Raw genomic sequence first — 11,583 nt, forward strand, 5'->3', positions numbered from 1 at the left:
TTGTTCTATGAATTATTCTCTCCATATTCTTTCTGCCAGCATTTGAAGGCTTCCTCAGTTTCTAGCTACAATGAGTAGCTCAAGAGTATAGCAAAGAGGCAGAATTCAAAGCAACAAAAATAACTCACATTTACTGGCCAAAATACATGCCTATCTCAGCTAACCTGCATCACCCCTGCAGTTACCCATATTCTACAGAGAAACATGCTGAGGAATGAGGTTAAATAACCAGCCCAGGGTCACAGAGCAGTTAGGTGGCAGATCTGCACTCTCTGGGGCCAAAGCCTTAACTGCTGTTCTAATTACAGTAGGGGATATATGTCACTCCTCGTTTCCATACTAGCCCCACCTTGGTCTACCACCTTCCTAAAACCCTCAAAAGAGAAGTTTTTGTCTGATTAGCCCATGACCTTCACTGGGCCACCTGTTCCTAGTGGGCAGGGTTACTCTACTTAAAGGCATGAGCCATCCTCTCCTCTCTCTTTCCTCCACATCGCTGCCGTAGGGGAGAAGGTGACCTTGGGGTCCGTTCAGGGACTCTGCCCACTACTCTGCCACTGTCACTGTCACTTAGCATGTAGACTTGAGCAACCAGGTCCCATGATTTCAAATGGGATGAGAAAGGAAGGAAAGAGTTAGGGAAAGAATAGAACCTTTGACCAGGGTTGTAAATCAGGGCATCCGGGACTTGCACAGACATTAAGATAATATTACTTTGAATACCGTGTCTTGAAAACTCTAAGAGGGAGAGATGATGGGTAGGCTCAGGATCTGTACATGCCTGAGTCCATCATTCTATTCTAAAAGCTGTAATTCTATTTGGAAAACAACAGAATCATCTATACTATAGACTTACTACAACCAAGGTCATGCCTGCCCAAGCCATCAAGTAAATGCTACTTAGTGGTAAAGGAGACGCCATGCAAACATTCTCCCTGTCCCAACAACAAGGAGGTAGATTATAGACTGAACACTGAGTAGGTGACAAATTAAATGGATTTTTTCCTACTGTTTTTTAAATTTTTTTTTCTTTTTTCTTTTTTTTTGTATGTTTTTTGAGAGATGGAATCTTGCTATGTTGCCCAGGCTGGCCTCACTACTCACAGGCTCAAGTGATCCTCCAGCTTCAGCCTCCTGAGTTGCTGGGACTATAGTTGCTGGAGTCTGTTTTGCATTTTAATGCCTTTAGGCAAAGCATGCTGGCCAGTTTCCCACAATCCTTACTCATCCTCAATATATTCTACTTCAAGCAGTTTCTCTCATTTATACTATCTACCTGGCCCCTAAAGGCATTTGACTTTGTGATCTTTGCCTGGGCTGAAAGAAATGGTAGGGGATTTAACATCAGAAAAGGAGGTTCAAATCCAGGCCCTTCCTCTTATGCATGTGATGCTGGGGATGTCACCAAGCCCCAGAGGCCTTCGCTTCTGCTGTTCTGAGAACTAAAGAGTTACAGAATGTGAAAGTGCTTGTTAACCACGGAGCACTATGTCAATGAGAGTGATTACGATTATGACGCAGGAGCCAAGGATTGAAGCTCAGCCACCTGCCCTCGGTTTTGCTGCCTCTTAAGGCTCCAGCTAAATTAATCCAGCAGAATTCAAGACACATGGGGTAGAGGGAGGATGGGCGAGAAATGTGCTCATAGATGTTACTAGGAAAATATCATTAGCGAGGAGGTTGTTGTAAACAAGAAGATGGGGGCCAAATACCCAGCACACATCACAGGTCTCCACCAGCCACAAAACATTCAGAGGAGGAGCTGGGTGGGAGGCAATTTGCAAAGTGTCTGAGCACAAAAAGAACCACCCACTCACTTTGGGAAGTCTAAAGAAGGAAAGAATTACTATATGGAAAATCATTGCTTTAGAGAAGGGGGAAAAAAAGGCTTCAGTTGCAAAATCAAGAGAGCCCTGATTATAAGAAAATAAAGACGGAAGAGAAGATGGCTAAGAATAACCTGTCAGCATCCAGAGGCCTGCGAGATCCAGATGGATCCTCCAGCTGCATCCTCCTCAGACCAGCCCCCAGCTTCTCATCAGACGCTTGCTGAGCAGATTGAATTTTCCATTGAAAAAATTCTTAGTTATCACCCTTTCTTCCCTCCAATGGCCCAGCCTGCTGCAGGCCTGGAGAGCACCAGTGGCAGAGGTAGCTAGAGCCCTTCCTTCTAAAAGCTTGCAGAGTAAGTGCAGAATGTATCTCAGTAGGCTGGGAGGAGCCTCCTAAAGAAAGCAAATATTTTCTTCCCAGGCTTCCTCAATCCATCCACATTCATTCATTAAACGACAGATAACTATTGAGAATCTACTTTATGTAAAGACCTGTTCCAAGGGTTAAGAATATGATCCTTACATTCACAGAACTTTTTACTCTGGTAGGAGAAATAATAAAGAAATAAAGTATCACCATGTTCAGTCATTCATGCATTCATTCTTTCTCTGAGCATGCTACCCTTTAACCTCCATTTTGTCTTCTGCAAATACGGAATGATAATACTGAAAGGAAGTATAAAGTAGGGATTAAGGGCATACCCATTCAGAGGTCTGACAACACCCAGGTCAGTGAAAATGTAAAGAATGGGAGCTCTCATGCCCAGCAGGTGGGAGTGTAAGTTCATAAGGCCACTTTGGAAATCAACCATCAACACCTAAGATGTGCATATCCTTTGAGATCCGGCAATTCCACTTCTAAATGTGCATCTTATATGTTACATAAAAAGCAAACACAAAGATGCTCATGAAAACACTGTTTGCAACAGCAACAATCAGAAACCAACTAATGGCCATCAATGAATAAATGCATTGTGGTATATTTACACAATGAAATAGTATACAGCACTGAAAATGGATGAAGTAGATCTACTTGTATCAACAGAAGTAAATATTGAGACTATATGGTAACTTGAAGAAGCAAATTGCAGGATATCAACAGGGTAATACTTTATATAATTTTTAAATACCACACTAGTATTTTATGGTTAAATACACAGTTAGTAAAAGGATAGCAACGAGGATGAGAAAAATAGACATCAACTTCAGAATAGAATTATCTCAAGTGATGGAGGGGAAAGACAATTAGATGCACAGAAGACTTCTCAAAAACAACCAAGAAGCCAGGAAATACTTGCATAATAAGATCAAAGTGCTCAGTGAAAATAATTGTTAATGTGGAATTTTATGCCCAACTAAATTGTAGTTGAACAATGTGAGCTAAACAGATCGAATGCAGTGGCTCACACCTATAATCCCAGAACTTTGGGAGCCAAGGCGGGTGGATCACTTGAGGTCAGGAGTTCAAAACCAGCCTGGCCAATATGGTGAAACTCTCTCTCCACAAAAAAATACAAAAATTAGCCAGACATGGTGGCAGGCACCTGTAATCCCAGCTACTCGGGAGGCTGGGGCAGGAGAATCACTTTGCAGAGGTTGCAGTGAGCTGAGATCACACCACTGCACTCCAGCCTGGGTGACAGAGAGACTCTGTCTCAAATAAATAAACAAGTAAATAAAAATAAAACCCCAATGTGAGCCTAACAAATATTTATTGAGTACTTGTTATTACTAAGCAATATCCTAAGCTGCAGAGACACAGATTTATATAAGTCTAGGTTTCTGTCCTCAAGGAGCTTAAAGTCTGATATTCCTTTCCCCAGAAAGTACCAAATCCATGAGAAGATCATCTAGGAGCTACATAAAAGCTTTAGCCCAGTGCATATTTGGTTTCCCAACCAATGCAACATTTTTCCTAGAGTTCCCTCCCTCAGCAACAGAATGATTAATGAGATTATTTTGACCCAAGGAGTCAAAAACAAGAATAATGCAGTCCTTGATTTAGCCAATTATAATAACATGGGGATTCTTCAATGATAAATTTAGAAAGGCCAAAGGAAGAAACAGCTGGGTTGAAGACATGGGCAATTAACACCTTCCATACGTGGTTATAAGTATTCCCATCTGCCTGCTTTGTTTGCTTAATCTCACTATCTTCCTGATTTCCAGGTCTTTATTGAAACAGGTGGATGGTTTCTCCAACACTTAAAAGGCAGCAAGACTCTTTAGCTTTGGTAGGGTGCAAGTAGCTCACCCCTGCAATGAACATCATCCAGAATGTTTTAAAACAATAAAAATGAATGAAGCCCTTAACTGATGAAAAGTTGTATGTCTAAGTTTCTGTGATTTTGTAAAGATTCCTTCATACTCCTTTTAAAATCTTTGAGTAACAAACTGTTACCCTGTGTTCTCTACATAAGCAAGGTATCATTTTTAACCCAGAATAGTGCATTTACTGGAGTTGGTGAAGTTAATAGATGAAATAATGATTATAGTGGCTAGCATATATGCCAGGCACTGATGTGCATTATCTAACTTAATCTTCACAACAACTCAATGAAGCAAGTACTATTATTATTATCCTCTTACATATACAGAGACTGAGATCAGGTAACACAGCTAGGAACTGGCAGACTTCATCTAACTCTTTTTTTGTTTTGTTTTGTTTTGTTTTGAGACAGGTTCTCTGTCACCCACACTGGAGTGCAGTGGTGCACTCATGGCTCACTGCAGCCTCAGTCTCCCCAGGCTCAAGTGATTCTCCCATCTTAGCTTCCTAAGTAGCTGGGACTATAGACATACACCACCATACCCAGCTAATATTTTTGTATTTTGCAATACATGGTTTCACCATGTTGCTCAGGCTGGCCTCAAACTCCTGGACTCAAGAAATCTGCCCACCTTGGCCTCCCAAAATGCTGGGATTATAGGCATGAGCCACCATGCCTGGCCACCATCTAACTCTTATCTACCACTCTGGTCCGTGCAGTGAGACTCTCCTCAACTCTGAAGTGCAGACACCAGCACTGGGTAGTGGTAAGTAAGTGAAAAAAATTGGGCAATGTTATATTAGTACAGAGGTGGCTGTATGCAGCATAGGTCAGCCTCCTTCACAAGACTGGGAGCTGCTGGAAGGGAGGACTATTCCTGTCCCTCTCTGTGTCCCAGCTCCTAGGAGCAAACCTGGCACACAGCGGCAACTCAGTATGTGTCCGTTGAAAAACTGAATAAAGGAACAACATGCACCATCACCTTATCTGGTCAGTTATTTAAAAGCCCCTAATTTCATCATTGCACGGTAACTCTGCAGAAGGACAGGCTTTCATCCCAGGCAGTGGAACAGAGTGATTCAACAGTCAGGTGCTAGGCTCTCACGATGTGCCAAGGTATGACAAGGCCCCACACTGGAGGGATCAGGACCCAGAAGGAAAGAAAGATGTCCACACATAGGGTGTGATCGGATGCAGAATGTGGTGAGATGCAATGCTAGATGTAACACAATGAATGAGATGAGGACGCAGACCACAGGGTCTCCTCCCTTGCGAGAGAGCCTCCCCGGCCCTCAGCATGCCTGCCTGGGCCCATGAAGCACACTCTTGTAATTGCAATATCCTCTCCCTTGGGAAGAACAACACTGGAAACCATCTCCTCTGGTCCCCTCCTCAGGTCCTTCTCCTTCCATGGAGAAGGATTGACCTCCCTGATTGGCGGAATCAGGGAAGAAACTGAGCATGTGCAATCAGGTCTCCTTACTTGTTCACTGGAGCAAGGCTGCCTGCAGGATGGGGCATTTCTTTTCCTCTTCCTCTTCCTTCAGGTGGCACAAGGTTTGCAGTTGCTCTCTGCATGAACAATATGGCAATCCTAGTGGACGGCCCTCCAACAGCTTTCCCTCTCAGAGGATGGATCATAATTGGTCTAACTTGGTCAAGTAAGCTCATCTCCTTTATCACGGATTGGTCTAAATATGGGCATTTGATCTCATTGTGGTCAATAAGATGCAAAAGAATGAAAGCTCTTGGGAAAGAAATAAAAAGAAATCCCTCCTTTGCCAAACCACCTCTTCCTGTCTCCCAAATCTACAATCTGAAAACTTTTGAGGTTTATCGCTCCTTTAAACCTCAACTTACACGGAGGTGGGGATCATATCTGATGTATTTAGCACTGCACAGTCAGTATCTAGCATAGTGCCTGGCTCATAGGTGGCATTTAATAATTATATTGACTGGTTGAATACAGAAGGCGATTACTTCCAGCTAGAGTGATTGAGAAGGCTTTATATAGTGATATTAAGATGAGCCTTTAAATGTAATAATACTTGTAACGTTAATGAGAATAACAAGAAACTGAAATGTAGAAAGTTTGATTAACTTGCCCAAGGTCCCACAGCCAGAAAATGGTAAAGCTAAAGATTTCAACCCCAACTTCTGATTTCAGAGAACACGGACTTAATCCAGTAGGCCACTGGGAACCATAAATTCAACAATTCAACTCAACAACCATGTAAAATACTTATTAGATGGCAGCTTCTAGGAATACAAATAAATGACAGTCCCTGTACAAGATGGTCAGGAAGAGAAACCAAGTAATTAACAATATTAATAGCTTCCCATTATTGAGCCAGGTATTTTGTCAACTGATTTACATGTATCGTGTCATTTAATATTTTCAACAATCCTATGTGGTCATTATTAACACTATCCTCAATTTGCAAATTAGGGAACCGAGGCAGCGATATTAAGTAACTTATCCAGGATCACACAGCCCAGTGACAGAACTGTGACTTGTATCCAAGCAACTGTACTTCAGAGCAAAACCATCATTGCAAAGTGGCATGACAGACCCTATCACAGAAGTGTGTAATGGTGGGGGCAGCAAAGGAGTTGGGGTGATAAACTGTGCTTGAGTGGACCAGAGAAAACTTTACAAAACAGTTTTCAGCCATCCACATGTTTTGAATTACGGAGAGAAATTGGCAGGGGAGTGTCTACTTGTGTGCATGTGTTGTGGGGGGAGGGCGTGTGTATTTGTGTGTGCACATGTTGGGGGAGGGCATGTGTATTTGTGTGTGCACATGTCAGGGGAGGGTGTGTGTATTTGTGTGTTCCGTGCATGCGCACACACCAACATGTGGACAGGATATGCATACGCAAAAATAGCATCTGCAAAGGCTATCTGAGATGGCTGGAGAACAATGTAGCTGTGGGGAAAATGCAAGATAAGATAGAGCCAGAAAGGTAGTCATGGGTCCTCAAAAAAATTCTGAGCTGTGGAAGAAAAGGCCAATGTTCTGTTTACTCCTCCTCCAGGAACTCAAAGTTCCAGCAGGAACTCAGGTGACAAGAGGTAAGGAGAAACCTCTCAAGGTCCAGAAGCAAACAAGGAGAAGCCAGCTCCTCAGCCTTGAGGTCTGAATGGGTGCAGAAACCATGACATGTGGGTACACATCCAAGGGCCAGGAGGTACCCACAGTTTCTATAAGGGAGCAGCTCCATAAAATGGAACTAAGAGGCTCACACGAGGCCCGCTGGCTGCACCCCTCCAGGCGGAACCTGAGATCTGCCAGGACCAGCCAGAGCACCTGAGAGAGATGTGCCCGTGCACAGCGCCACCAGCTGGCTCAGGGAGGCGTTTCCTGCCCAAACACCCACTTTCTATTTACCTCTTCCACTTTCTCCTCCCATACCCCTTCTCTCCTCTCCGCTTCTTCGTCCTGGATCTATGTTATTTTTTTTTTTGAGCATCCAATACACAGCAAATATGGTTTGTGCTCAGCCAAGGGATTTCCATCTATACTCAATGTGAAACATCATGGTTGGATGGGGAATAGATGTTTCTGCCCATTAAAATTTATATGAAAACTATAAAGGTTCCTCTGACAAATGAAATAAGTAGAAACCTTTGAGAAATTGTAAAGTCATCACCCTTCGGAAATTCAGCAGGAGTGATGCATGACCCAGTGGCAACAGGGCTTGCCATTTTTCTTTCTAAATTAAAACACAATCTGGGTGGAGAAAAGCAAGCCCCTTGCAAATGACACATAGAACCAATATCCTTGGCTATGTTTCTCACACTAGGGAATTCTCTCCTTGGGTTAAGAAATTGTATAGCAAAAACACCATCATCATAATTATTACCCTAAAGAATTTTATTAGGCATCCATCCATTTGTATGCTCAGATTATATAATTTAATATGTGGTTTGATGTCAGGTTTTTTGTTTTTTGTACCTTCAAATTGCCAATGAGAAAAACTATTTATTCAGTCTTTCACTGCATAAATTTTGAAGAGTCCACTAGGTATTGGGCCAGATGCTAAGCTGTCTCTGGGATGCACAAATTAAAACAACACAATCCTTCCCCTTAATAAAATCATAATCACTGAACCCACATTCAGTACTGAAATGTCTGTTCACCTCAGAGACCAAGCCCTATCATCACACGTGGATAAGATCATAGTGAGACTTCAACTGGGGAAAGAGGAACCACTGAGCCTGAGAAAAAGGGCACGCACTTCCCCCAATCCTAATGTGCCAAAAGTGCTCCTGCCCTCCAAGGACACAAAGATGTGTATAAAACAAAAGGTAACCAGAAGAGAAAGCAGCAGAAGCATACTCAAATAGCAATTGGTATTTAGTGCTTAAAAATCAAACTCCATTAGTTCCTTTATCCATTATTATGGGATGATTTCATTATTATGTCAGATTCTCCAAGTACATTTGTTTCTTAGTCCTTTCCAGATTGCGAGAAACTGAGACATTCTCAGCTGCAGACTTATTGTAAGAGAGGCAAGAAACTATGTTGACCACTGCCCTGCTGAGTTTCATGGAAAACACAAATTTCATACAGGTGACCACCCAACCTCTGCTTTCTCATTGAAAATCTTCGTTGCAAAAATTGGAAACTGTCTCAAGTCACTTTTCTGTTTTAGACAGGGTCTTACTCTGTCGCCCAGGCTGGAGTGTAATGGCGCCATCACAGCTCACTGCAACCTCAAACTCCCGAGCTCAGGCGATCCTCCCATCTCATTTCCCTGAGTAGCTAGGACCACAGGCGCACCACCACCCCCAGCTAATTTTCGGATTTTTTTTGTAGAGATGAGGTTTCGCCATGTTCCCTGGCTGGTCTCAAACTCCTGGGCTCAAGCAATCCTCCCACTTCGGCTTCCTGAAGTGCTGGGATTACAGGCGTGAGCCACCATGCCTGGACAATTTTTGAAAATACTGGTGGATATTATTAAAATGCAGGTATCTTCAGGTCCTAAGGGACTTATTCGAGGGGTCAGAGACAGGAAATAGAAATCTATCAGAAGCCAAGACTCACACAATGTCTCATGCCCTCTTTCAACATGGCCTGTCCATGTCTGCTTTTTGCCACATATGTTTCTTTTCTCTCCACATACTAGCTTTGCTTCTTCTCACCCCATAGCTCTAGTCCCTTTGTTCCAACCACAAGCAGGAACAGACAATCTCGCAGACCCAATTCCAAAGTCCGAGGAAAGAGCATCTGATTGGCTAAGCTTGGATGAAACAGTCAACCTTGGTCCAATGAACTGAAGCCTGGAAGGCAGAGCCTGGAACTGTAGCACAAACGTGGCTGCCACACAGAAGCCTTGAGTGTGAAAGGAGAAGGCTCTCTAAAGAAAGGGATTGCTGTGAACTGAGCTAAGGTCACAAAAGGTATCTGCTAATCTTTGGCTATTCTGTCATCTCCCCTCAGAGGGCTTCCCTTGCTCCCTGTCCCGGGGTTCTGCTTTATGGTGACCCAGATACTGGTAGTCTCTACTCACTAGGTTTCTCCCCTCTCCCATTCCCTGTCTCATGACTTCTTCTTACCTATAGTTGCTGTTATTTCACGCCTTCTACTTACTGCCTGTCTCCATGTCTCTTGACTTCCGTGCCTCTTGACTGACAGCATCTCTCTGAGTCAACAGAATTAATTCTCCCAAAAAGTAGATTGGGTTGGATGGGCCTGTCAGCCTCAGCGGACCTGTAGCTGTCTTTGGGTCAGTCATCAATCCATCTATGGTCCCATCAGCTATGGCCATGGGGTTATGGCCAGCCATGGTAGTGGGGTTACCAGGGTATAGAATAGAGATGGAGGGTAAAAAATAAACAATCCATCTGCTTCTGCTTTTCCCAGAAAAGAGCTAAGGGTCTGGCAGTTTTCCTATGTAACACATTACAAAAGACCTGTCATGTCTCCAAATACTCTCTGGACATATTAACAAAATAAGTTCCTTAGGAATCTCTATGCTTTTTAAATTCTCAAACAATAACTAGTTTAGCATTTCATGTACATTTAATATAATTAATACATTTAATAAAATAAAATTACTACTGTACTACTCAGTGTACTATTGTACCCTCAGCTGGTATTTTGCTAAACCTTAATAAACCTTGTCCTTCTCAAATACCTACTTCCAAGAGTCTTAAAGTAAAATAGGGCAAGCAATTGATAGATTAAAGGAAAAAACTCCTACACATCACAAAATCGTTGACTGCTACATAACTTCTTGGTGACTAAGGCCTTACAATCCTGGTGGTAATATTGTGGTTCTTTTTGTAAAATCCTCTGTAAATTACTTATTTAAGCAACTAGAAGCAAGCAGTATACAAGTATCTGCTCTCTGTCCTGCTCCTCACTGAGAAATATGAGCTAATTAATATGAAATGTTACAGTGCCTCAATTCTCACTATGAATTAAGGAGAAATGTAACACACAAAGTAAGAGGAAAGAATATATCACTGAGAACAAAAGAACGTATCACTGAGAACCCTGGGAGTTTTAGAAAAAGGCAGATACATTACGCTACACATAAGATCCTAAATATTTTGATCTCCTAGATACAAGCCCAGCTTCCAATTCATTTATGACCTAAAACATCCAGTTACTAGTGAGCACATCCCTATACTGAAGATGCGGGTCCTCTGCTGCAGAAAGTTGTTTCTCTCAAGAATAGTCACATACCCATCCTTGCTGCCAGACCAGATGGGGTTTCTCAGCTGGGGAAAACTTCATTAGGGGTATGGTGAGTTTTATCTAATTGATGGCCACAGATGAGCAGTCTTTCTGTCATGCCACTCAATAAAGATATCCTTTTGGGGCTCATTTACAAAACTGAAATGTAACATATTATTTTAAATGGTAGGGGAGCCCAAAGGCCTTGTCTAGCTTTGTACAACTCTTTCCATAAGGAGGGACACTGGTCAGAATTACCCTCATGGTCAGGATACCCAGGCTCAGAAGACAGGAGGAGAAGTAACCTGTCTAAGAGAGCTATATCGCTGCTTCTTGAAATGAATTCAAATCTGGGGTAGATGGCCTGCCCCTGCTACAGGTCCCTCTCTCACAGCTTGTGGTATAAAACAGCTCTTCCCAAGTAGAAGTCCAACATAAAACCAATGGTGATTTCTCTTGAGAAACCAGATCTAAAATGGAATAAACCCTTATTAGCAAAGTTCAAAAGTAGCACATGATATCCAAAAAATCTGGGCTACAAGGATTAAAAGCCAAAAGAGAATATGCAAATGTGAAAAACACAATGAGTTTCATTACTGCAAATGTAAATATAGAATTCCTAGGTAAATCTTTTAGAATGAAAAAGCCATGAAAACACACTGATTAGGCATGAGCCCCTCGATAGCAGTTGTATATTGTGGTGATACTAAACCATACCAAAACTTCGTAGCTTAAAAACAACAATAATTTATTAGTTCATGACACTATGCATCATCAGCGTGGGCTAGAGGC

Source organism: Macaca fascicularis, chromosome 8 (assembly GCF_037993035.2).
Source record: "Macaca fascicularis isolate 582-1 chromosome 8, T2T-MFA8v1.1".
NCBI classification, from domain to species: Eukaryota; Metazoa; Chordata; class Mammalia; order Primates; family Cercopithecidae; genus Macaca; species Macaca fascicularis.